The sequence below is a fragment of the Pleurodeles waltl genome, chromosome 8 (genome assembly GCF_031143425.1).
Source record: "Pleurodeles waltl isolate 20211129_DDA chromosome 8, aPleWal1.hap1.20221129, whole genome shotgun sequence".
NCBI lineage: Eukaryota > Metazoa > Chordata > Amphibia > Caudata > Salamandridae > Pleurodeles > Pleurodeles waltl.
Genome location: NC_090447.1, coordinates 746339960 through 746362229, shown reverse-complemented (window position 1 = coordinate 746362229; position 22270 = coordinate 746339960). Strand labels below are relative to the sequence as shown.

Genomic DNA, 22270 nt, shown 5'->3' with positions numbered 1-22270 from the left:
GGGTCAGTACACATGTGCCAAGCTCTAGTGACCACATTCAGTTTCGGCCAGCTTTTTGTCCTCTTCTGTTCTATTCCGTTGGATTTATAGAGCTATTTGGCTACCCAGAGGCTTCCCAGCACTAAAAACCAAACCGCTACCATAGAGGCAAAGTCCAAACATGGAACTGGCTAGACGTCACAATCAGCCAGGTTTTCACTGTCTTTCAGAGCTTTTCTTCAAAAGCGGCATTGTTTTCTTTGTTGGATTAAAACTAGTTGTATTTGGTTTAAGAAATAAATCTGTCATCGCACAAAGAGCAGATAATATAACAAATCCTGAAGTAAGCAAGCATATTTCTTTGGTAATACCTTAGATTGTGTGACTCTTGGTGTTCTGTTTTTAAAATAACAAATACCGGCTAACATCTCTATCTATTTTACTCATTGGGGTCCCTGGTGTGACCCAGTAGCCCATGTACATCACACTGGGAGGATAAGGCTGTTGGTTTGTTGACATGACTTGCGTATATCTAAGAGTCAGTGGAGGTGTTGAAGTGATTTCACTGAGGATATCTAACTGCAAAACACGGAAGGCACACACAAAGGAAAAATTGTTTAGAGACTCCCTCATCAAGAATTCTTAGCATAACAGAAAATGAGTGGTGTGGAGACTGGTAGCTTGTGTATGCGGCAGTGCGGAGGTGGAATATGTGCACTGAAGTGTGGAAGGAGACAGGTGCTCTCCAGTCATGGTGTAGCAAAGGGCATTGTTGTTAAGGGGAAAGGGTAATTTATCAGAGGTTAGCAGGCTTTGCCAAGGCTGGCTTTGTATGGGTGCATGCTTGTGTGTGACAGGCTAATTTTAGGTGGTGTGCGTGAGGGCTAGTGTGCTCTGATGGTGGAATGGCTAAACGAGAAAAGGATAGACATTCTCATACATAACAAGCGTTGAATAGTCATCTTGTAGTTTTGTAGTTGAAACAGGGCTGTTGCCTTGATCATGTTTGCCCCAGATAATGTGGCACAACAGGCGGTTCAGATGTGTGAATGTATGACTCTATAAACAGCCATGCCATATATGCTTTATGAAAGGTCTGTTTTATTCATGGAAGTTATTCATTCTGCAGGAAAAGTTTCATAGTTTTGCTAGCTGCACTTTAGATGTGGGACTAAATCATGGTCTAGTCTGTTTGAGAAGGTTCTCTTATCTGAGTCGAATCTGAGCTAATTCATGTGTTTTTTCTTTCTTGGTGGATGAGTCAATGGTTCTATCTGTTGCATGGTGAGGGATGCTGATTGCCAGAGAAGAGTATTTGCTTGGCCCTGGAAGACATTGAGGTATGGAGAACTGGTCTTCCGCAGTCCTGTGACTTGAGATGGAAAAAAGCAGTCTTTGTGTAATCATCTTTACCCACTGGAGTCTGTTAAAAACTCTGTAATTGGGATATTTCAGGTGAGAAAACACCAGGGATATGGCTGCTTGATCCTGGTCTGTGGCCAAGAATTGGATCAAGGTCTGGAGTGAGTGCAAGACTTCCCACTCAAGACGCCTTATGGATGAGCCATGTAGTTTGAGAGAATATTAGGCTGGTGAAACCATATGTGAAATTGATACACAGATGGTGATTCTGTTATGCTGACATTTAGTTTCAGGTGGTTACTGGTATCAAGGCAGGCGTAGCAACAAGGTGTAGCACAGTGAGTTGATATCAGAATGATGTTCTAGTTTGTCTAGTCTACCTTTACGCCTGAGATGAGGCCTAACATTTTTTTTTTATGAATAGGTTATCTCATTTAGATGTGGAATAGCATTGAAGCGATGATGGTCCTAATGGTATGCTATAATGGAAAAGGCATGGTAGGAGGACAAAAGTGGAATCAAGAATGATCTGGAGGTGGTGTGAGATGAAGCATGAATACATTCTAAGGCCTTGTCGCAATTTCGAGTACCTCAGAGGTGTTAGAGAAGGGGTGTGTGGTGGCCTATGTCAATAGCAACTTAGAACTCTAAGTATGAGAGTGGCAGTCCCATTCATTTCCAACAGTGCATTGGGCCATTCCCCAACAATGATAACTGAAGACTCCATCCACTAGCAGGGCAGAAACCATTCTCTCATTCAGGAGTTCCAGAAACTCAGTCTAAACAAGTTGCGTCACCTCTGCCCTCTCAATCAGTGTACCCTGTAAAGGTTTATTAGCAACTAGTTTGTAGTTGACAGAGCTGTTGTGGTGCTGTCTTTCTTCAAGAGCAGGTTGCAGTATATGGCTTTTCTGAATATCTACCAACATTCCTTTTTGAAAGGAGTGGTTAAAGATGTTTTCAGCCACTAGGCAGTTGCAGGGGAAAACAGGACCGTTTTGAATGCTACTGACAGACGGGTGGTAATTCTGAATTGGAGCACAATGCAAATAGTTTGTATGAATGTGCAAGCTTAGAAATCTATGGGAGTACAGCTGGGAACGGGCAATTGTAGGACTCCATGATTCCATGGTTTTGTTTGGTGTGGTGAGATTCAAGATCAAGTGCTTCCTTGTTGAAATGGTTGGCCAGTGTAATGCCAGTATCTCCAGACAAACCTAATTTTGCTTGTGCTTGTTTCTGTGCTGTGGAATTTAGGCATAATTTTTAAGAGCTTCTTCAGTTGGAAGTCAGAATCAGTTAGACTGGTGCAGTACTGCCTTTTTTTCTGATTGGTGTTCTGTAAAATCTCAGTTGTTGGTTTTTTTAGAATAACGTTTCCCTTGGGTCAGTGCTAGCTCCCACAGGGCTGTAGAATGTGGTTCCTTGATTTTATATTGGAGATCTTTTGAGAATACAGTTTCTAACTTTGGTGGTTGTGCCAGGACTGCTGGAGCTGTAACATTCACAGCAATTAAGAAAAAAAACAATGGGTAACCTGACATTATAGTTGGGCGTGGAAACCGCAATTAACGTTTAAAAAACAAAACACTGAAATTCACCAGTTCTCATTTGCTGAGGTAACTATAACTTCAGCTCTAGACATGCAGCCCATATGACCTCACATATTACATCACTCATAACAAGTTAAATGACATTTATGATGTCACTTATGACTTAAATGGCAGTATTGATGACATCACTGACAATGCTATAAAGCAAAACGTCAATGAGTGTAAACATGTGGATCAATAGCACTCAAACAGTGTAAGCCCTGGAGACTAGTGTAATTTTTTATTTTAAGTTATATGGTGCACCATTGACAAATCAGTAAAGTTTGGGGTGGGATAAGTACTCCATGTTAAAAAAAAAGGTAAAGGCTGAAGCACAACTGATGGCAGTGCCAAAGGTGTTTTTGAAGTACTAAATGGTTGTGTCAACCTCTTGACTTAAAATTGTGAATCTTTGAAGTCTTTAAGAGGATAATTCTGTATGGTGAATAAAAAATTGTCCATAAGTTTGATATGTTGAATTGCTTGAAGTCCTAGAAATCCTACAGGATGGTTTCACAGTGATTCTATGACTTCATCAGTGATCTATCTATATATATATATATATATATATATATATATATATATATATATATATATATATATATATACATATATATATATATATATATATATATATATATATATATATATATTTATTAAAATTACCCAGTGGTGGTTGACACTGGGTAGCTATATTCAGGACCATGTTTCCATAGGTGATGCATTTTGTGTGTTGCTATTACATTTGGTGCTGTTTGACAAATTTCCATGAAACTTTGCAAAAAATGCTTTTTTTTGGCCTAGTCTGCTCATGGAAAGTTTCAGGGTGATCTGTCAAGCGGGCTGGAGAAGAAAGGGAAATCCCAAGATCCCAATACACATTTTCCCCATTCATTTTTCCATACAAGCTTTAGACACCGCTCCAGCCTAATCCGCTGAACGTATTTACAACAAATTTGACAGAAAGCTAGATCTAGATCCAGAAAGACTGCTTTTTGTGTTTTGGTGTTAATCCATTTAATAGTTTTTGAACAATTAATGCTCAAAAGTTTGTAGATCTAGGGATGTGAAGGCTCTGTGGATACCAACAGATCTCTGAGATCTGATTGGCAGCTACCATCTCATTCTGAAAGTGGTGGCAACCATTTTAGGACTTGGGAGATGGTCTTGAATCATAAGGGAGCGGAAAAACAGACACTAGGGGACAGGGTAGGAATACTCTTGTACCTAGACCTTGTGGTGGGACCCAAAACATTTTTCTTTTTACATTTTTATATGTTTTGCTCTAAATATGCTTAGGATCCACAACAAAACTAAAAAAAAAAAAAAGTGTGATCTCCTGTGGGTTTTTTTTTCTTAAAAACCCTCAGGTGGGCCAGGTCCTGGGAAGGAACAAAAGTTTGGTTTGGTGGAGGGGCGCTCACGTGGCCCCCATCCCTGGGCTGATTTCCACCCTCGGGACCACATCCCCCAGGTCCTGGCCACATGTGTGAAGGCGAGTGGGAGAAAGCAGCTCTCCTACCTGAGCTGATTTCAACCCCTGGGACCTTATCCCACAGGGCCCGGCCACAGGAGCGAAGGGGGAGAGGGGGCATACGGTCCCCCATGGGTCACAAACAGAACAAAAAGGGACGTGGCCACGTGGTCCCCTCCATCCCAGAGCCATTAATGGCCCTGGGGACCCCATCCCCAGCTCACAGTCTACGCCCCAGGAAACCCACCCCTGAGACACATCGAGTTCCCACTGGCAGGGAAAACTGTTTTTGCTCTCGCTGGATGGGAGCTTTTTCAAAACTCCAGCTGAACTGGAGTAAACACCAGGTCTATGCTTAGCTGGCAGGAGCTATGAATATGCTCCTGGTGCTGGGAGCGGACTTGAGATCTGTTTCCCTGCCCTCAGTGATGCAGGCAGGGAAACCTATCTAAATATTCCTCCTGCCTGCAGGGAGTAGCATTAGAAGTTGCTCCTTGTGGCCAGGAGCAATGCAGGCTGCTGCTGGATGTGGGGAGCCGTCTTGGGGAGGGGAGGGGCGGGGCTTGAAACTCCAGGCCACTAGTGATACAGTAGAAGGTGGGTGCCATGGTGCCTACCCAGGGCACTCACCATAGTGTCAGGTCTCGGGGATGGGGCCCACAGGGAGAGTGGGCAGTGTGCCACCTCCTTCTAACTATGATGCTGGACCCTGAGGAATGGGGCCCCTGAGACTGAAGTTGGCCCGCGGAAAGGAGTCATTTGCCCCCTCCGCCTAATTAGAATGCCGGGGCCTGGGGGATGGGGTCCACAGGACCGATATCGGCCTGCGGAGGGAAACCACGTGCCCCCTGCCCCAATATTAATGCTAGTCCCCAGGAGATTGGGTCCCTGGGGCTGAAAAAGACCTGGGGAAAGGAAACATGTGCCTCCCTCCTCCTGAAAATATCACTGGGTCCCGGTGGATGGGGTCACAGGTGTCGAATTTGGCCTGGGGAGGGGGCTGCATGCCCCCTCCCCCTAAATATCGCACCAGACCCCAGGGGATGGTGACCCCAGGACCAGGCCTTGTGACTACCCCCCACTGCACGCGGCCAAAGGCCATGTGCAGCGTGGATTGGTTGCATGTAGGGGGTGGGCTGCAAGGCCTGTCCTCAAGCTAGGCCCTGTGGCTAACCCCCCTCCATGCACCCAAAGGCCTTGGGGGTTGGCTACAGGGACTGGCTGCCGGTCTTGTGGCCAAACCAACACTGTGCTTGGCAGAAGGCTGTGCACAGCAGCTGGGTTGGCTGCATGTGGAAGTTGGCCTCAGAACAGGCCCTCCAGCCAACTCTGTGCCGCACACAGCTGGAGGCCCTGTGCTGCATGATGGTTGGATGTAAATATTACTTATGATTAAAAAAAATCACTGAAAAAAGACAAAGGTTAAAGTAATGTTAGTTATGCAAAATGTTTAGTAACAATATAACATTTTAAACTATAACTGGCGCAGTTCTGTGGTTTTTAAAGTTATAGTTGTATCAGGTAACTTACTCGTGCCCCAAGGTAACTATAACTCGCGCCCCGCCATGAAATGTTTTCTCATCAATAATTTTATTGCAAATGCTGTAGTGATATCAGTGGTGCCATAGAAGATGTCATCAGTGATGTAATATGTGGTGTGATTAGCTGTGCATGGCGAGGACGCAAGTTATAGTTTCCTTAGGGCACGAGTTTTAATTACTTGAAATAACTCTAGCAGCTGAATTTCTATGGTTTTGTGCGTGTAAATTCAGAAATTATTTATAATGTCCCTGTAACCTTTGTTTTTAGTGAATTTCAGTTTTTTTTAATGCAGCAAGGGGGTTGGCCGCATGCATCCAACCCCATTCAGCACAAGGCCTTCAGCTGTGCGTGGTGAGGGGTTGGCTGCAGGCCCTGGCCTACCCCCCCCCCCCATAGGAATCTAACCTCGTGCCACAAATGGCCTTTAGCTGTGTGTGGCAGGGGTTGGTCACAGGTGTGCGTGGCAGGGGTTGGCTGCAGGGCCGGGCGAAGCCTTGTGGTCAAACCCCTTAGGTATCCAACTTGTGCCACACACAGCCTTTGGCTGTGCAAGTGGAGGATGGCCGCAGGGCCAAGCCTCCCTAGGGGAAGGCTGAGGTTTAATTTCTGTGAAATTAGTATTTATATGAGAATGCTTCCTGACCTGCTTATTTATCCAAGAAGAGTCCAGTCTTGGGCAAAATGTCTACTGAACTGGAGTGCTTTCTACTGGTTAATTAGTAAGTGCTACCTCATTGGTTAAATGTATAGTGCATAGTGCACACTACATCTACATAAAGGACCCAAAGGTAATGTCTCCAGTGACCTTGTCTGTAATTTTGACTATGTGATTGTTTCTTGAGCATCTACATACAGAATTCTGCAATACCATAAATTCTCATGTGGAGAGGATGACAAGACTACAAAGAGCTGAATCTCCTCCAAACAAGAGTACTTTCTCTTAATTGTATGTATTAAGTGCTTCTTTGGTGGAAACGTTCTCATATTCCTCTGCATTAAGAACACATCTCCAAAATCGTCGGGAAACATGCAGAGGGGTGCCTTTTGGTAAGCGGTCCATCATCCTTTAAAAAGGCAGGAAGAAGTTGCATACCACTAATGTATATGTGGCAGGGCCAAATGGGAGGGCTTCTAAGTCATTTTCCATACACATAGTTGTTAAATATGGCAGCGACAAGCTTGTAGTTGTTTAATTTGAAAGTAACAGAAGATGACAAGAAAGAACCTACTCTTGATAGTTGCTCTATATTTGTACTGCTCTATTGCGGGGGAAGCTTCAAGGTCCCCGTGGTCCCTGCCAATTCCCCACATCCAGCAGGAGCCGACATTTCTCCCACAAGGAGGGAGCAGCAAAAAATGGTGCTCTCAGCATGCAGGAGCAATCCTTTCTTCTGAAAACAGATGAAAAGTCTGCTTCCAATGGGCGAGAGCAGTTTTCCTGCTCCTGTCTGCAGGGAGCTGACTTACAGTATGCTCTCACTTGGCGGGAGCTGTCAAAGTGCTGTCTCCCGAGGGTGGGCATCTCAGGAGATAGGGAGTTGGCCTTGGGGGTGGCAGTCCACAGGGGCATTAATGACTGGTTCCAGGAGGGGGGCGCTGACTCCTTTCACATTGCACGGCCCATCCTGGGGAGGTGGTGGTCCCTGGGGCTGAATATGGCCCAGGAAGGGGGCTGCACAGATCCCCTCCCCATTTATTAGTTTTTTTTGGCCCCTGGGAGGTGGTGGTCCCTAGGAGCCTACAGGACCCTAGATGGAGGTCCGAATGCACCCCTTCTAATATACCTCTTGAGCCCTGTGAAGTTGGTGGTCCCTGGGCTTTTTTGAGCAATAGGAGGGTGGTCCGCACGACTCCCTCCCCCCCCCACCCAATTAATTATTTCTATTTAGCCTCTGGGAGGTGGTGGTCCCCAGGGCTCTATAGAGCAAGAGAAGGGGGTCCGCGCGGCCCCCATCCTGTGTTCAAATTAAGCCCCCTGGGAAGTGGTAGTCCCCAGGGCTCCAAAGAGCATAAGCAGAGGGGCAGTGCATCTGCCCCCCAACTTTTTTTTTATTTTTATTTTTTTAATTAAGCACGGCCACGGGACCTGGCCACTGAGGAGCTGAAACAAACAAGCGCAAGAACCTGCGCTTTTATTATTATTTATTCATTTTTTACATTTTTTCCAGATCCACAGGTATACTGTGGTTTCAGGTGAAAAATGTAAAATGCTTTTTTCCCCAGGCAGGCTCCCTGGGGGACCCCCAGCACCAGGGCTAGGAGGTCAGGGTATTCCTGCCCTGCCCTCATTTCTCTTTTTTTGTACTTTTTTTTTGGGACTTAGCTCAGCCTGAGCCCCAAAATGGCTTCCAACACTTCCTGGTTGAAGTGTTGGCAGCCAATCAGATATCAGCATGGGGACTGTTGGATCTGTGGAGGATCTGTGTCCCTAGATATCTATATTTCTTTTTTTCTTTAATATCTCAAAAACTACTGAAGGGATTTACACCAAATAACAAAAAGGGCTCTTTCTGGACCAAGACCTACCTTTCTGCCAAATTTGATGTAAATCAGTCTAGTGGTTCAGGCTGTTGCTGTGTTAAGTCTGTATGAAAAATTGCATGGAGGGGAAAAGCATTTAGGGATACCCCCTTTTCTCAACCCCTGCTTGACAAATCGTGCTGAAACTTTCAATACTGCAGCTGAAGTGAGTGGCGTACTCCTTTTGAAAGTTTCTTGAAGATTTGTGTAAGGGTGCCAACGTTATTTCCAAAACAGATGGTTTTCCTATAGAAACCAAGTCCTAACCATAACTACCTACTAGCGACTGCGTGTATGTGTGTGTGTGTGTGTGTGTGTGTGTATGTGTAAATATATATATATATATATATATATATATATATATAATGATTCTGACTGAAACTATCTGGCAGGAAGGCAGTGTTAGCCACGATTGATGTAGTGTCACTCTACACCTCTATTGAAAATACAATTGAACGACAAGCAGTAGAGTATTTCCTTAAACAAAAAAAACACAAAGAATTACAACTCACATATGCTATTGGAAATGATTGACATATGTTTTAATTACGTGTTCTTGTTCATCCACCAGCTAAACTGCCATGGGAGTTTCCTTCTCACCAAGCTACGCCAACCTCACCATTGGTTGGTGGAAGAGAGAGATTGCATAGAGAGAAGCAAAAGAAACATATGTGGAGGAAATTGCATCATTGCTAAGATTTATTGATGATCCTATTATTATTTGGTCTGGTACTGAGAAACAATTTGTGGAGCATTTTGACATTCTAAATAACAATGCATGTGGATTAAAATTCACTTGTAACACAAGTGCACCCTAAATAGATTTCCTCGAGGTGAGAGTGTATGTCAATAACAATCCTTTGGAGACAACTCTTTACACAAAGCCCACAGGCACTAATAGCATTCTCCTATGAAGAAGCATCCATCCATGACCATTAATCAGGAGTATTACCTATGGGGAATTTCTCAGGCTCAAACAATGAAGATATGTCACATCAATTTAAATTAACTAAGCAAAATATACATCAACCAAGGAATGAAATTAGCGAGGGGGATGGCGACCACAATCAGATCTTCACTCAAAATGAAGGAAAGACAAAAGAAAAGGATCAAGAAGAGACTGTCTGAATCATCCCCACATACAGCAAGGAAAAACAACAGATTTGCAATATCTTTATGAGATAATGGAACTTGATTAGTGAAGATCCTGATGTTGCCCACAAAGTAGGCTCGATCCCCAACATCACGTATCAGAATGTTTCGTCACTACAGGATTAACCTGCGAGGAGCCACTTCACACTTTCCAAATAACAAACCTGGCTAGACAAAGAAAAACTTGGCTTTGTGAAGTGCAACAAGTGTAAGGCCTGCCAAATAGGAAAGAATATGAAAACAATAAGAGACTACAAAGGAAACCAAATTGTCATCAACCAAAGAATAACATGTGATACTAATTACCTGGAATATATCATCAAATGCCAGTGTGGCCTTAAATATGTTGGGAGTACCATTTGTCCCTTAAAGAAGAAGATGTTGAAACATATCATAGATTTACAAAATAAGGATTTGAGCTATGCTGTTGCAAAACATTTTCTTCAACTTCCCATGAGTGATTGGAAACAAATGAGAAATTATGGAATTGCTAATGTCCCAAAGAATGCAAGAGGTGGGGACAGAGAATTGAAGTTAACGAGATTGGAATTCCATTTCATCATTAAAATAAGAACAAACAACCCATATGGACTTAACAGTGATGAAGAGTTACATGTACACTTGTAACCTGGTTTAAGAATCAACTAATAATTGATATGATTAAATGTTATGAATACAATGAAGGACAGACACATAATAGCACTGAACTTAGTATGAGCTCATGTATTTAGCATTATGTATGGTACAGTAGTGGGTTTTATTGGTAACACATGAAGAGATGTTAATATCACAGCATGCACTGGAATATAGACATAACAATTGCACTAAGCAAGCATTGAGAGTAAAGGCAACTGTGTCTGGGGCCCGTTTCAAACATTTAAATCTGGATTCGAACTAATGCAAGGACACTAAGCGAGTATTATTTTGAATGAAAACATCAGTGAGCTTAGAATTGGATCATGCATTTAGCAGTATGTATGACAGAGTATTATATTGGATGAAAACACCACTGAGAGAATTTGTGCCATGCACCTAGCAGCACATTTGAACCAACACTGTGGTGTTTGATCAGTGCCAATATCACAAGGCACACTAGACTTCTGATAAAACGTGAACTAAGCAAGTATTGAGAGCTCATGCAACAATATGCAACTGGGTGCTAACATCTAAGGCAGGTCTGATGATGACCCATACACCAATGAGAGGATTTGTGACCAGCAACACCATAGTGAGAACTCCGAAACAAATAGATGAAAGTAATGTTTTAACTGTAATATGGTATACACATTGGTCTTAGGGCCTCAGACAAACGAGCCATATGATATACAGATTATCATAGTGGATGTGGTCACTAGGGTCACAATATTACATTGATATGCTACTGTGTGACAACTTTGTGAATTGAACTTATGTTACTGCAGTCATGACTAGTTGGATACAAGCTCATAGAATGAAAATCATAATGCCTTTCTTTGTACTTTAGAGTGTTAAGTAGATGTTTTAAATCAAGACTACAACTCCCATAATGCCACCTAGTGGACATATCATATTGGGTGTATGTGTCTAAGTGGAAAGAGAAATGGGACTTTGCATACCATGAGCAAGACTTGTTGTCAAAACGTGTTGGTGTGTGGAACTGTGCTGATTTTGGATATGGAAAGATCCCTGGAGTGTGGCCTCTTTCCTTGTTAATATATGTGTGTATATATATATATATATATATATGTATATATATATATATATGTATATGTAAAGTTTCAGATTTACTTTACTTCACAAACTGAAAAACCCATTTATGGTCACATGCTATTTGAAACCTATAAACAAATTCATAACAAATAGAATGAATCTCAATCTACTTATGTTTTCTCTGCGTGCCCACAAAATAAAACTGTTCCCAACAAGACAAACAAAAAAAATGTCTTATGTACCCCTGTGCAACCAAATGGAAAAGTGACCTTGCACTGAGCTACACAAACTACTATATGGAGGAAATGATAATTGGCCATTAGGAAAAGACAATAACCTTAATTTTTATAACAACAATGGTTGGTTTGTATTCACTTTTGGCTTCATATGTGTCACAACCCTACTAAAAGAAGCAAGAAATATCAAAAAATAAACTAGACTGCATATGTAAATTTTCAGAATTACTACAAGAACTAAGACATGTTCATGGTCACTAGATTATGTAAACTACTAAACAATTACAGTAGATAAAAAGAAGGAAATTACATTAAATCAGACGGCCACTATGTAGTTATTAGTATTCACAAAGATAGTAATTCTTCTGATATTAACTCCCTAATAACTTTCCACCTCTTTGACTAATCACCACAATTCTTTCCAGACCTATCTCATTATCTACATATTGTGCTGATGTAAATTTTGGTGGTGAATCATTAAGGGGGGGTGCAAGATAAAAGGGTGTCCCTAAACACGTTTTTTCACCAATGCATTTTCCATAGCCTATTGTGCTTGATGTACTGTACTTCACTGTATGCTACAATACTCTAGTCCACTATACAACACTGTACACAACTTTGTATCCCACTGCACCCCACTTTATTCCACTCTATTCTGACACAGTACTCCACTCAATGCCATTGTACTCTATAACACTATATGCTAATCCACTATATCACACTGTACAACATTGTACTGAACACCATTTAAGTTTAAAAAACAAAAACAAAAGAAAACTAGACTGTATGCCCCTCTACTCAACATCATTTTCCAGTACTGTACGACACCCCACTACATTCTACCGTTCAGCACCATACTCAAGCTTGACATATTTCTCAACTGTATGCTACTCCAATCTACTGAACTCCATGCCATTATAGTCTGACACGTCACTTCACTCTTGACACTTTACTCCACTCTACGCTACTACACTTTATCCCACTCTGACACTGTACTATACTCCACTGTATGCTGCTCCACTGTCAGTCACCCTACTTCACTGTTTGCAACCCCACGCTACAATACTGTACTACATTCTATGCTACTTAATGACACTGTACTACTCTCAGTGCCCATCGACTCTACGCCACTGTATGACACTCAACAACAGTCCACTCAGCTTCTCTCTATGATATGTCACTCCACTATAAGATACAGCACTTCACTTTGACACTCTCCTCACTGTACTCTACAGCACTCAACGATACTCAACTCTGACACTTTTCTTCACCCTACTCTGCCCTAAAACACTCAACACCACTCTGACAGTCTACAACGCCCTACTTTACTATTCGCAATGCCATTCCACTGTACAGCTCGCTTCTCCAGTCTACGATAGTTGACTCCACTATGAGATACCATGCCACTACACTATATAACACTTTAATACACTGTACAATATGCTATTACAGTCTGCACTACTCCACTTGATTCCAATCGATAATACTCCAGTCTGACAATAGACTTTATAACGCTCTCCGCCACTGTACTGTATGTCACACCACATAAGTATTCTCCACGTGTGACACTTGGCATTTTTTATTGAAAAGGTTTTTAAAAATTTTAATTCAATGAAAAGAAGCAAAATGTAAATCTTAGTTATAGTTTGGAAAATATTTTGCCTATACAAACCAAGTTAAACTACACAAACTTTTAAAAATTCTAAAGTTACAGTTATAGTAATTAGAAGGTGGTGGATAAATTGTAAATGGAAAAATATAAGTAGCAGACCTTGTTACACCATCTTTTCTCACGAATCAGACAGCATTAACTATAACTAGCCACTCTACCCTGCACTATCACAAAAAATGATACTCCACTGTACAACACTACACAATACAGGACTCTCTGCCACTCTGCTACACATCACTGTGCTTAACATTACTCAACTGTACAATACCATACTCCACTGAACTACACTCTGTGCCATTGCAATCTACGAGACTGTATCCCATTGCACTCTACGAGACTGTATGCCATTGCACTCTACAACACTGTATGCCATTCTACGACACTCTGCTTGATACTCCACCACATTTCATGACATTCTAGTCAACGACACATCACTGTACAAATCAGATTTACTGTTTGACATGCCACTACACTGTACAACATGACGTGCCACTGTACTATACTCCACGATATGACATACACCCGCCACTCCACTATTAACACTTTACTTCACTGTAAGCTGTTACTCCACTGTACTTGACTCCACTCTTTTCCACTCTACAATACCCCACTCTGACACCAGACTCTGACAGTCTCCTTCACTATACTCTACTACAGTCCACTTTAGGAAATTCCAATCAACGACACTCCACACCGCAATTTGAGACATATTTAAAAAAAAAAACACAAAAAAAACATTGCCCTATAATGAACAGAAAAAAAACTCAGGGTTAATTTATAGTTAGAAATACATTTTGTATTCTTTCTACACAAACCCAACTTGACACAAACATTAAAAATTGTGAAATTGCAATTATAATTTCAAGTTATTATTTATGCACCACCTTCAAATTACTATAAGCCGCGCACCTCCGAACACAGTTTTGTCACCTCACTCTGCACACTACATTAACTGCAACTTATGCCTTTTCCGTGCGCTGTTTATACCCTTGCATACTACATCACTTGAAGCATGTGAAGTCATAGCATTCATAATAACACTTATAACTTCCCAAATGACATTATTTGTCACAACACAGTGCATGGCAGTGTGGTGAGTTATAGTTAGTGTTGTCTGGTTAGCGAGCTGAAAAGAGTGTGTTACAAGGTCCGCTATTTATAATCATTTGAAGTTGGTGGATAAATTGTAAATAAAAGTTTATAACTATAACTTTAGCTTTTAAGTTTGTGTAGTTTAAATGTGGTTTGTATAGGGAAAATAATATTTACTAACTGTAACTTTTTTTTTTTTTTTTTTTTTTTTTTTAGGGTAGAGCGCGCAAGTGCTCTAGCCTGCTGTAATCTCTTTGTGGGTTTTTAACCACTGCACGACCATCAGTTTTGTTGGCTTGCCTTTTAAAAATCGCGTTTTTTTTTTTGTCTTTGTTTTTTGTGTGAAAGGCATGCATATGTCATTCTTTTTCTGGTGTTTAGCCCCCTCGAGCGACCGGCCAACTACTAAGAACATACGAGGCTCCATGTTTCCCTATGGCTTCTGGACTACTTTTTCTTTTTATTTCCTTTGCAGCGCGATCTTGCTGGGCAGTAGTTTATCACTTTCCATGGCATCGGCCCTGTTACATGTATAATTGCACATTTGCTGATAAATTTGACTGCGAGCAAACTTCAGTTTCCTTTTGTGTGCTCCTTCACACTCGTGGCCTGGTCCTTTTGAATTGGCTTGCTTATGTAAAACTGTATTACTTTTAATTTTCAATTTATTTGGCAATAAAAGTCGGCTTAGGACTTTACAAATCCAATAGCATTAAGTCGAGCAAATGCGAGACCCTTTTGCATTGCAAATTCTTGTTTTAATTGAATTTATATACATGCAATGTAATATGCTGTTGAGTAGGGGAGATGCCTTTCCGTCCCTCACCAATGGCAAGAAATAAGCAAATAAAATCACACAGAAGATGCCTCCTAAATATTATTAGCAAAGTTGTTCACCTTTGTGAATGAAGCCATTGTTAAGAGCTGTCTGTGAAACTACAAACTGCTTTCCTATGTCGGTTTTTGGTGCACTGTGATAAGTGTGCGAATGTGTGTTTATTATTTTCTCATAATAACCTGTGTAGTCAGCCGTACTTATTTTCACTGCTGTTTCAAAGCATCAACAGGATAAAACACACCTAAATCGTTACTTCAGCACTAAGCGATCATGCATATGCGAAGCCTCCCTTCTGAAAGTTGATTATGGGTTTTACCAATTTTAAGACGAGCTCCTAGTCGATCTTCTCTCGAGTGTTAGGTTCCATCACATTTAGACAGATATTGCTGTAATGCAATTAACACGGACAGTAATTCTATTACTGCCAGCAGTTGCTTTGACCTTGATGGTAATGTGACGAGAAGGGAGTTGGGGGGTGTTGTGTTCTGTACACAATCGTGACTGCCTGCACCGCCAGTATCAAAGTTGTGAGAGTTTTATTCCAAGCACAGAAAAAAAGAAAAAGTAGTTGATTGGAGTGAGATGGCAAGAGGATTATTAAAGGCAATGAGTGACATCCAGTTTGGACTGATACTTGCCACATGGGGCATAATTGTTGACTTGAACAAGGCACTTAGGGGGTTATTACAACTTTGGAGGAGGTGTTAATCCGTCCCAAAAGTGACGGTTATACCACCAGCCGTATTACGAGTTCCATAGGATATAATGGACTCGTAACACGGCTGGTGGTATATCCGTCACTTTACCGTCACTTTTGGGACGGATTAACACCTCCTCCAAAGTTGTAAGAACCCCCTTAATCTCCTAAAATTCAAAACTGTGCCACTAGTACCAGAAGTAGAATATGACTTTATGTACCGTCTCCGAAAGCACGCCATGCCTTTATGCCACCTGGCCTGAAAAAGCACAGGTCTTCAAGGCCCATGGCCTTGGAAATGTGCAAGGCCAAAAATGGTGCTTTGAAAAACATTTCAGCACACTGATTACACAAGTAATCACTCAAGGGGTCGAGATTTTTAATGTTGCAATTTCAGAACAAAGGAATACTGAATGATATTACAATTGAGAATTCACATGTAATTAAGACGACAGCACAATGTTGACATCCATATTTAAACAGAAAATATTTTGAGCGCTAAAGACCAATGAACCATCTGCTCTGTGTCAGATGAATGCATACATGTGGTGTCTTTCTAAAAACTCTTATGAGCCAACCTGAGGCGAAGGCGGAGTGATTGTCACTCTAAGGCTTCCTTAAAGGATAATTCATGTATAATGTTTGAAGCACTGTGACAATCACAATAAAAAAATTGCAATCCTTCGCACATATTAGTTTGAATTAACCACTCCATTTCAACTACAATCTATCAACAAACTGGTTTTCTGTTGAAAGTCACTGGCCAATAGAAATGTGCGAGCGTTGGCCACCGGAAGTGGGTTGTGCAGACATAGGATAGACAGTGAATTCATAGCAGGAGCCAAGCCAGTGGCCTGGCTAGGTCCTAGGTGCCAAAATAACAGTGGAGCTGTAGAAACAGTTGTCTTATGGTGTAAATAAAGTATGTTTCCATCCCATATGAAGGGGTTTTAGTTTAGTACGATATAGCATATTACTATACTGAATTACGTCCCTTAAATTGTTTTTTTTTTAAATACATTTACAACGATTCAAGTTGCAATACTCTTCCCACGCCCCCACCCACAAATTTCCGAATACCCCGATAATGTTACCAAGGAGAATTTAGAATGTGATGTGCAGTAATTATAATTTCTAAACCAAATACAAGTGTGAATATTTGTATAGTTACTAGTGATATTGGCGGGTTCATTGGAGTTGTGAGACAAAGCCCAATCCACCTCCCTCTGAGTAGACATTGGACTGCTCTGTTTGCTGACCTAATCCTGCAGACGAGTTCACTAAATTATGCAGCAAAAAATCCACCTTCGGTGAGTATTAGTGCATATTTTCTAATAGGATTACTTCATTAGTTTGTCATTTTACATATCAACACTGTCTGATCAAAGTTTTCACCTCATTGGCACCAGTTTAACACCCAAGGACAGCAATGAAGTTTAAATGTGTAATACATTTTAATCTGTTTGAGCTAAAACTTTTTTGTTGAAATATGAAATTATGATGGATTATGCGGCAAATACGTGACATCCAGAGCTTTGCAAAAACCGTTAGTTACGCAGAATCGCATACTGTACACAGGTATGAATGTACTCTAGCAGGTTGAATGTTCACAACCATTATATGTGCTCGAAAGCTTGTGGGTGGTGTTTATCCCGTCAGCCCTATGCCAAGATATCATGGAGCCTTATTTAGACAAGGCGAATGTTACTATGAACCTTCCATATTAATCTGTCAGTAGGAAGACGTGCGAGGGCACGGAGTGACAGATTTTATGGTTGTCTTCATTTCCCGTGGTATTGTTGTATTTCTCTGAAAAGGGGTTCCTATGAAAGGACGTGATTTATGTTTCACGGGGGGCGTTTGACACTGCAAGTTGCAGAGCAGTGGCAACGTGAGTGTGCGAGTTGACGCGCTCCGTTTTTAGCTGCTTTGTGGCCAAGAGGTGAAAAGTCGCTCTCGGTTTGCGAGCTGATTGCGAGGAAGAGATTTGGTTCATGCTGAAGGGACGAGGGGACATCGGATGCTCCCTCCGCGCCGCGAGGCTCGCTTCCCGACCCTTCCAGCATTCTTTCATCTATTCCTAATAAGGAAGGTTTGCACAGTTCCAGTCCAGCTGAGACTTTCCGAGAGCCTGGCGTAAAAAAATGTGTTCTGTGTTTTCGACAAGCCCCTTCTTAACCGCTTCATGTACTTCTGAAAAAAAAAGTACAGCCCCAGCTGAAGGTCGAAGAAGACGGATAGTTGAATTTCCTTCCGCATCTGGCTTTGCACTGCTCCTCGGAAGGGACGGAGCTGGCTTCTAAGAAGGCACAAGCGTGGCTTTCTTTCTGGGCTCGTTTTCGGATCCAGGGCGGCGGGTGTCTCTTTGGTGGTGCAGGGAGCCTCGGCAGCCCCTGCCTGGCTGCATCTCAAGCACCTGATGTGCTGCACCGGGACGGCGGCGCTGTGCAACATTTCAAAGCCGTTTCAGAGCGCTTTACCACACCATAGCCCGTTCGGGGGAGCTAGGAGGGACGCCGCAGGCAGTGACACGTTAATGGGTGAGCGAGCAAAACAGTGCATGAGTTCGTCGGGATTTGATGGCTGAAAATACAGTGCTGTGTTCCAGTATGTGCCGTTTCTTGATATCTACCCCACCCCGCACCCCTGGAAGTGGCCGCATGCATGAGGCCGCGCTGGGATAGTAACGGAGGCGCGCGACGCTACAGCGCCTCTCAGCAGCTGACGGATAGGTTTTGCTGTTTGGAATGAGCTGGCATGTTTGGGTAGAACGTGTGGGTCTGGCACCAGCAGCTCCTCTGTAATGAGCAGCCCGGGCGGGAAATAATTAAAGGCGGCGGATAATTAGGCCGCTTCTGGTCCGAACGTTTTAATTAGAGTCTGCGGCGCTGTCTCGGACTCCGGTGGAAGGCCTCCCATCCCCTAGAGGTGTGGCAGCCAGTCATCAGGTTGCTGGAACTAAAACCAGGTCTACGTGCCTACATGCTTCCAGCTTGAGTCTTTTCCTCATGTGGACAGGCTGCTCTCGCCTCTCTTGGCGGGGCTGAGCTGCTCTGCGCAAAATGAAGTTTGGAGTTGGGAGTCTCTGTCCTACAGTTGATGCAACTCTAGCGATTGTTTCTGTTTTTCATAACAGAAGTTCCCGTGCTGTTTTTACTCCCTTCCTCAAAAACCCTTCAGAGACGCGTATAATAGCATTTCGCCAGGGAAAGAGCTCAGTGTTGTTTTAACTGGCAGGCCCCAAGAAGCAGTAGTTTATTGGCACTGCTGACTATGTTTCTAACAAGTCCAAAAAGAGAGCTTTTGCTGATCGCTTACTGCGATTTTGAAAAACCCTTTTCAACCCTGGCAATCCCTGTTGAAGTTCTAACGGAGCAGTACTAAACAGCTCTGGGCTTTATTGCAGTATAGATCTTTGGTCGTCTACATTACTCATTGAGCGTTCTTCCCAATTAGGATGGATTCCGTACTGCCCACCTGGATTGTTCACTGGAGTCTAAACAGTGGGCCTAACACTTGTGGTGATAGCATTTTGATTAATGAATTGAGAGGGATTGTTCTGTCGAGGATGGGAACCAGTTTGCATTGAATATAATTTGGGTTCGATTGCTGTATTTCAATTAAGAAATAGACGCTTAAGAGCACAATATGGGCCTGATGTATCAAAGGGGAGTTTGCATTCTGCGTCATATGCGTACACAAGGTCCTGTGTCCCCTAAACACTGTCCCAAACTGCACAGTCCAAACATGTGGTGCTACATGAACGTGACCTGAAATGACACTGATTGACCTCTTTGGGCAGCCAGAAGGCGTCAGAGCCCAGTGTTTCCTTTCAGAGGTTCGCATCATTGCGCTGGCTTGTCATGTTCTGGACAGGCGGATTTGTGATATCAGGTATGAAGGGGTTTCACGGTGTCCCTCGTAGGGTGTGTATCTACTCGATCTCCGATGAGCAACAACAAACAAAACACTTGCACCGCTGGCACAGTTTACAAAAGGGCATTCATGGGCCTGGCTCTGACAGGCTCTTCGCCTCCATGATAGAAGTGCGTTGTTTGCTTAAAGTGTATTGTGCAAAGGAGGGAAAAAGCCAGAAACGTTGTGGCATGCGGTGAATCATACAGTGAGTTTCGCAGAATAAGCATTTTACTGCATGGCTTGAAATTGTGCAGAAAAGGGAGATTATACTAGCATTGTGTGCAATGTGGACTGTTCATTTTCCCAGATTGTATTATTGGCGGGCTGATCATGATGAGGCTATAAGCTGTTTGTTCAGGGAGAATCACACAGTCTTCTAGTACGTTGTGAGTGTGTTGTGGGGCAGAAGGTAAGATTCCACTCCGGAGGTCTCTTAAGCCTTTACATCAGAAACAAACGTCATTTTTTTAGCCTGCAGAGCGCAATCACAACTGGCTGAATTTATCAGTGTTGGGAGCTGAGCGAGGACACAACCTGTGCCAAAAACTGTGGTAGTTCAAGATGAATCCGCAATGATCTTGATACAGTGAGCTCGGGTTCTCTGCTCATCTTCTAGAAAATGTAGGGCTGCCTTGAAACTGACTTGGACCAAAATCGTCTCCTGTTGGATGATGAATGCTAAGTGGAAACTCTTCTTTTTTTTCACCAGTTCTCAACTCTTGTAAGTTATGTTGCGTTTTGTGGCCATGGTCATGGTCCACTCACTGTAGCCAATACGATAGAGCTTCTGACAATGGGGATGTCATTTACGAGCCACTCTGTGATGTTCAAGTGTTGGCAAGCCTATGATCAATTTTAAGAAAGAAAATATATTTCATAGGAATCATGTCACCTAAATATGGCTTAGGACCCTAGTTGCTATTGGTCAAATGTTTTTGTGTTGTTATTTTCTAGGATGAGTCTATGGTGCTTGCTGAAATATTTATATCACGAGAGAGCATATTTTTTTCTGTGCGGGCACAGGCGTGGTTAAACGGGTTGAAAAGGATAATTCAGTATTTCATTGCTGGGATAATAATATTTATTACATTTTGGCATTTTCGTTTGCCAGGTACTAGCCAATATCCTAAGCATGAACATTGCTGTAATAATTATGTAACGTTGAACGCTGTTCTGTGATATCATATGCTCTGTAGCATTATAATGTGTTGTATGTTGCTCTGATGCTTTACTGTGATGTGATAATGGTAATAAATTGATGACTACATAGCCTAAGCAAAATACTTTTTGCTAAAGTACGAGGGGTGCTGGGGGGCAGAAAAAAGAGAGCACCAAACCATGCCTCGAAAAGTAGAATAATTTCTCATTGACATCCCCGGCCCCTTCACTCTGCTTTAAAAAAAAAAAAAAAAAAATGTCGTTTTTGGGGGAAAAGGTTAACAAATATAATAACAAAGAAGTACTTAGCATTACTGTCCCGAAAAGAGAAGCACCTGTAAGTCCTTTCTCTTTTTCTCACAGGTAAAGGGTTATAGCGCAGAATTACTACCACATGAATGTACAAAGTGAGAAAAGGAGCTCAGCATGGACATCATTTAGGGGTCGCCAGGGTTCATTGCTACCCCTGGCACTGGCTTTGCGACCCCTGGCCTCAGAGGTGGCAAAACCAGTTCCAAGAACACTGAGGCGGCTCCACATTCCATATTTACAGCACGTTTTACTTTACACTCATAGTGAATACTATTTACTATTAGTGCAATAAAACACGGAGCACACTTACCTGGCACGTCATCTTTGGTGTCAGCTGTAGTAAGTAAAAATATATGTAAATGTATGTTGTGTATACGCTTGTGGGTTAGAGTGTTTATGTGAGGTAAGACTATGTGTGTGAGCATGTGTATGTATGTATAAGCAAGTGTGAGTGAGTTAATCATTGACAGGTAGTGAGCAAGACTTTGTGAAATTGAGGGCGAATGTACTATTCTTTGACACAAAGGCAATGTTTACCCAAAGATACTGTGCTGTCGTGTCAAAGTGAGAGAACAAATGCACAATATTACTGAGATAAGATGCATTGTTTCTCTCCTTGTACAGTGGTGCACTTTTGGCTGCAACGCACCAATGGACACACCCTTGCACCATAGTGCAAAGGTGTCTGCGTTCTGACGCATAGCTTTTAAATGGAAGGGGTACATTCCAGTACAAAAACTATGGTTTGACTTTTCCCATTTTGTGTGTACTGTACAATGCAACACAATGCAAAGTTGGAAAATGAGGATAAATGGAAACAGTTCTGCTCGTTATGCCTGCTTCTAGCAGTCATAAGATTTTGGTGCATATTCCCCTCTACCAATGTTTGTAGATAGGGATTTGCATTAAAACCCCTAGGTGAATGCATGGGAATACTCCAGCACCATCAATGGGAGAACCACTTGATGTAAAATAACGCAAAGCTGTGCATAGTGCATTGCATTTCTTTGCAGTACTATCCTATCAGATATTTACGT

General features: G+C 42.3%; 1 protein-coding gene across 3 annotated transcripts in view; it reads left to right on the top strand.

The window, feature by feature from the left end:
* The window catches only part of ARHGAP6 (Rho GTPase activating protein 6), an 866594-nt gene that overhangs the window by 355558 nt on the left and 488766 nt on the right, over positions 1-22270 (top strand). The window contains exon 1 of one of the 3 annotated variants that reach the window (XM_069204993.1): positions 17762-18385. The exons of the other annotated variants lie outside the window; for them this stretch is intronic. The gene's annotated coding sequence lies outside the window, so the exon portion shown is untranslated. Of the gene's footprint in view, positions 1-17761; positions 18386-22270 lie in introns of those variants that run through there. 3 annotated transcript variants of the gene reach the window in all.